Source organism: Neolamprologus brichardi, chromosome 3, assembly GCF_056152115.1.
Source record: "Neolamprologus brichardi isolate AB-2024 chromosome 3, ASM5615211v1, whole genome shotgun sequence".
Classification (NCBI taxonomy): domain Eukaryota; kingdom Metazoa; phylum Chordata; class Actinopteri; order Cichliformes; family Cichlidae; genus Neolamprologus; species Neolamprologus brichardi.
This window is the reverse complement of record NC_142106.1, coordinates 16022284-16028283: the sequence shown is the minus strand read 5'-3', so window position 1 is coordinate 16028283 and position 6000 is coordinate 16022284. Positions and strand designations below refer to the sequence as shown.

Here is a 6000-nt window from a genome sequence, read left to right as displayed (position 1 = left end):
GAGATTTTGCTGGCAGTTTTTGCCAAAAGTCCCAACGGATTCTTGTTCTTCAGAGTCATGTAACCAAATAAAACTTCCGTAAAACAAGAACAACATTTTAGATGAGACATTAACCTTTTTGGTAGTGTCATCAGCATGAGGCTCAAAACAATTTGTGGTCAAGAACAACCCCTAAATACTTGTAACTCTCCACAGTCCCAATATCAGCAGCTTTGAGCTTTAGGCCAGTCAATTGTCAAGGACCATTGACAGTGTACTTGATGATGCTGAGTAACAACCTGGGATTGTGACTTTTCATAGATATATTGGTACATAACTAGGAGATATCTAAGTACACTGATGCATTTAAGTTCTTTCTGGTAGTTTTTCACAGATTTCTCCAAAGTTGCGAGCGTTATTACAACATAGTAATCATGCAACAAAAAAAAAAGATTTGTACAACTCTTACCTCTTTCATGGACCTCTTTTAAGAGATTTGTGTAAATAAATCATTGGGAACCTGACCTTATCCATTTTGTCAAAATGAAAAATTACAGGTTAGTCTTAAAACGAACCTGTAAGACGAGTAGGTGAGAATTTCATTATAAAGGAAGTTTTGGGTTGAACTACAGCACCGAGCTTATCAACATCATCAGCGCTGCTCAAACCAAAAGAGTAGATGCTATTAGTTCTGTCCACAGTTACTCAAGGGTGTACTGATTAGCCATTACACACTTCATTTAATGTGTCTTTTTCCCTTATAACGTTAAAACGATTGAGCGCCTTCTTAAACCTTTCAGTGGAAGAGATACGTTTGCTACATAGCAGAGTAACTACAAACACACATCTCTACTCAGAATCACACAGTCAATTACTCGTGCTCTATATCTCCAAGCACACATACCAGCACACTGCTGCATCAAAGCAGCAGCTCTGGGTGTAATCTCATGATAGATGTACCTGACAACGCACAAACTCACTGAATACACTGTGACCCTGTATCACGAAAAACAACAACAAAGGAACATTTTGAACAGCAAAACTATTCAAATAAGGTAACAAAGAAAAAAGATTTCAATGCAGGTTGCACTGAACAGCTGATTATAGAATCATATTCTTCCTGCTTCTTTAAGCATTTCTATGACCTTTTGTCCTCATTTCCTAATAAGTTGAAGTTCTGACATTGCATAGGGGGGCCTGAGAACTCGGAAAGCACCAACACAACTACTAAATCAACCATATGGCTGGATTACTGGTGAGAATCAATACTGAATTGGAAATAAAAACCTTTCACATAAGTGAAAAAAGGGAAATATAGTGCTTTTAATGGGTTCCCCTTTTAAGTTTCCATGCTACAAAGACTGAATCAAGTAAAAAGTTTCGCGAGTGATGAAAGTTCAGGGTTCAGAAAAGTGCTGAAGAGAAATAGGAGCTGCAGAAGAGCAAATCAGCAAACCTGAGAGGAAAACAAGGATCCAAAGGCAGTGAAACTGAAAAGACAGAAACTACTGTTCATTTGTTTTTTGCCACAGTTCAAGCAGCACTGGCATTTCTTCTACATGATCTAAAACCAAGTAGGCATGCCAAAAACAGAAAAAAACATCTGTAAGACTTTTGTTTCTGACATTCGTGCTTCAGATTTCATTGACCAGTACCATGAATATGCAAGTAAATGTCCCTTTCAGGAAGCAAAAGATGTGTGGGATTTGCCAAAATCCAATTTCAAAACTTTTTCTTGTGGTCTGCTGATGTTTTAGTTAACAGCTCAGGCAATGGCTACCAGACAGAAAAGGAGGTTTGAACAGCACGGTCAGACCAGCGTCACTAACGTCTGACGCAAACTCAGTCATTTTGTTCTATAAGGAGCTCAAAATATGACAGAAACCGCTCACTTCAGAAAAAGAGCTTCGTGGGTTACTCCTCGTGGGCTTTCAAGGGGTAAAAACAACCATCTTGATGGAAGTTGGTATACATTAGTTTGTCACACTAGTGCGACTATTCCTTGAAAAAACACAGAACACTCAGATGCTGAGTCATACCAGCTCAGCAAAGATCTTTTACATCCTTTTAAGCCTCAGGGTGCCAAATATGAGGTGTGTTGTAAAACTTCTATAGTTCAGTGAACCAAAATTTGTCTTAAATTAAATCTCTGTTTGAAGGTAATCACCTGGATGCCTTCCCATTTAATGCTGAAGGGTAAAAATGTTTCCCCTGCAGCACGAAATTCATTGTGTTTAAGAGGCCAAATTGCAATGAGCCAAACCTGGTGCATAAGACGAGTGTTCATGTTAGGCTATACCGCCTTTAGATCAGACTCCATGTGGAGAGCTCAAAGGGGATTGCATTAAATCACAACTAGCACACTGAACTCTTATCCAAGATAGAGCTCTGTAGTGGATGTGGAATGAAAACAACCATCTTCAAGAACATCAGCTTTCTATAAAACAACAGTGTTATATTTTCCACTGAGGGATCAAATCAGAAGCCATGATATTCTTCTAGAGTCTTCACAAATTTAAACTGAATACTTTTTAACCTTGTTTCAAAAAACATTAATGGATTGAACCCCCCGATCAGATGTACTGGCTTCCAGCTTGGACACAATGGGCTTGCGGTGTAGTAGACTCCATTCTTCCATCACCAATGATGATCTCCAACTTAAAGTAAGCCACTTTGACTGAAGTTAATGATTGATGTCAGTGCAAATTTGACACATGAACACAATGCAAGTCATCTTTGTAATATCTTTAAATAGTCTTCAGAAATCTCTACCTCCTTGAAGGACATTCAAAGCTCTTTTTAGACGTTGGCTGCCTTTTCTTCTGTTCTCTGTCGAGATGATCCCAGAGTGCGTCAACAACGTTTAGGTCCGGGTTCTGCGGAGGCCGATCCATGACTGATAGTGTTCCACTGTGTATTTATCTATCCAGGTATGCTTTTACTGCACTGGAGTGAGTTTGGGATCATTGTCGTGCTGATAAATGAATAAAGCTACTGCCAATCAGATGTTTTCCAGATGTTATTACATGGTGGATTACAATCTGACAGTACTTTTCTTGCAGACACTCGCTGTTGTACCTCTCTGCTGACCACCTCCATACAACCTAACCATTCTTTAAACCAGAAATGTCAAATGTGTAGTCTTCACTCCAAGAGACCTCTTGCTGCTGATTTTTCAGTCCAGTTCTTGTTCATTTCAGTACACCTCAGTCTTTTTTCTGTTTCCCTTGATTAAAGCCTTACTGCCACCCTTCCACCGAGACCATTTCCTTAAGGACAGGACTTCCTGTTCATCTGCTGTAGATCATTTTTAAGCCTCACACTTTTTTGTCCTTTCCACATTTTTTTTTTAAGGATACACTGCACATCATGCTGAGATATGCCAGGTTAATAGCTCTTTGGGAATCGCCTTGTTGGTGCAAAAATTCAATTTTATGTCTGCCAAACTGGGTTATCTTTGGAATTTCTCAAGATTAAACTACAGAAATTGGAACAAACGATGTGTTTTTGTGACAAGCTGCTAGTAGAAAATTGTGTAATTTAGCTTTCTGTTATGTGTAGACACAACACTGGGTAATCCCTCGAGTTAGGTGCGGCTTTTTAATGTTTGAATGACACATAGATTAGTGTTAAGTGGCCAAGCAAACAAACAAAACAATTCAGGTACACAGACTGGACTGAAATGAGTCAAGCCTACAGAAAGTCCTACAAAACCCAAACCACTGCTCAAAACCACTTTAAAATTCAAGAAAGTCTGGCTTCTTGGGATCAAAATGAAAAGAAATGAATGGTGACTCGAGACTTTTGTATAGTGCTGTATTTTATACCATTCAACCATTTCTTGGGACAAAAAACAGTAGAGGTGTACGTGAATCAACTGTGGCAGAGTTTTATTCCAAAATACTCCCACTGTTTAATTTTTGGAAACAAGATTCCTGAGACTAAACTACAACACAGAGATTCACATGAATACACAAAACTCTTTATCTTCATGTGCTTGAAATTTAACTGTGTGGCAAGTTTATAAGCAAACCCTTCATTACTTTTTGTTTTTGAGTGCTGTGAAATACTTCATATCTGTTTTTAATAAATACGGTCACATTGGGAGCAACTAAGATTTATTCTTTTACACACTATCGTGATTTTTGATTGGACTTACTATCACTACTGTTTCTGCTTTTCTTATTCACGACTGAAGAGATTTCAGTCTGCTGTCTGGTTTGGATTTCACTAAAACGAAAACTGGGACGAATATTCTGACGTGCATTAAAAATATTCAGATTCTCTGTCAAACAAAATCTTCTGTCTGGTTTTAAACACAAATTAAACCTTTTCTCCTAAAAATCAACAAAGTCGAGCAGAGCAATATGTTGCAGGAACTTTGTATGAAACAAGGGAATGAACATGAAGTAAAACTACGCAAACACAGTCCCTGTAAATACATATAAAACATTTAAAGTCCAAGCAACATGCATCAGTCAAACTAATCAAGAAAGAGAAAGAAAACATGAACTTAAAGACACTCCGCTGTTACTTTGATCTTAAAAACGATCGATTTCAAACCTTCAAGCACAACTTTCAGTGCGTTTGAATTCATTTTTTAAGGAACTGTGTACAACTCTCTCCTCTCAACTTCAAACTCCCCCATTGCACAGCAGAAAAGTATTTATAAATTCTGCTTGCTTTAAAAGTGTAAAACTGTAAGAAGAAAAAACATACAGCACGCCCTCATCTCCCAAATATTTATGCAAAATCTGTAATTTTGTAACAACTTTCTGTAAAACGGATCATCTTTAAACATTTATAAAATTTCTAGAAAATTTTATTTGGAATTTCAAAGTGTCTCCAAAAGAAAGAACAAAACAAAATAAACAGCATTTATCTGTAGTCCTACCATTAATAATTGTACTTTTAAACTGATCAATCTGCTGATTATTTTGGCAGTAAATACTACTACTACTACTTTTAATTGAAAACTTGCCTAAAAATGAAGTAATTACCAATAACAAGTGAATTTTGGGTCCCATAAAGAGAAACTCTAAAACATAAAATACTAAAAAAGAAATACCGAGTTATTGATTTTTATTAAACATTCTATTTTTTCGCCATTAACTAAGGACCCCCATTAATTAAAGGTCTAAAATGTTATGACAATGAAAGTCTCCAAAAATAAAGAAGTACCATCAATATTATCACTAAGTCATGCAACTACTAATTATTTTGTGAATATAAATAAAAATGATGATTTTATGATTTCTTCTGCTTTTTTAGTTGTAAATTAAATAATAATTAAATGCAAGTTCCAATTGTAAAGCCAATATAATAAATATTATGGGATATTTACTCAGGCGGCTGCTTTTGGATAGATCAACGCTTTAAAAGGACCCCCCGCCCCACTGTTGTTTTTTTGAAATTACTGATAAATGAACTTTTCTTTATGAACACTAAACAACTAGAATGTGAAACAAAACCATGACAAACTAACTGTGCCTCTGTTTGTGCTGAATGCAGTTTCAATGAGACTAAAAGCCCAACAACAAAAGTTGTTGCAGAGCCTCCTTCTTCCTCGTGCTTAAAATCAGCCTGGATGCAAAGCAGCTCACACAAAATAAGACAAAAATGGTCTTTTGTTTTGGAGCTTCATATTTAGAGTCGGATTGTGAAGGAAGTCAGCAGCTACAAAAATTCCTCTAGAAGAAGAAGAGGATGATAAAACAGTGACTCCGCCCCCTCCTTCGCCACATAACAGGAGGACAAAAGTTAACATAACAGAGGCTCTAACTTAAAAAAGCACATTAACAATGCAATTACACCGTGTGCAGCGTAACTGTAAGAAACACAGTCCTGCCTTTTCTTCCTCGCACTTTTCCTTCAGTAGATCTTCCTCTAACTTCTGACCTTCAGGCGAGGCAGCGCCTCTGGCAGAAAATGACTGGAGGGCATAAAGAAAAAAGACAAAAAACAAAACAGTAAACACAAGACGTCAAAAAAATAAAATGTATGCAACGTTTCTCCTGGCTC

General features: G+C 37.0%; 1 protein-coding gene across 2 annotated transcripts in view; it reads right to left on the bottom strand.

Moving 5' to 3' along the window:
• Nucleotides 1–3574: 3574 nt before the first annotated feature.
• The window catches only part of rbm46 (RNA binding motif protein 46), a 35616-nt gene continuing 33190 nt past the window's right edge, over nt 3575–6000 (bottom strand). For both annotated transcript variants that reach the window (XM_087832653.1, XM_087832659.1), the window contains exon 11: nt 3575–5911. The gene's annotated coding sequence lies outside the window, so the exon portion shown is untranslated. The remainder of the gene's footprint in view (nt 5912–6000) is intronic.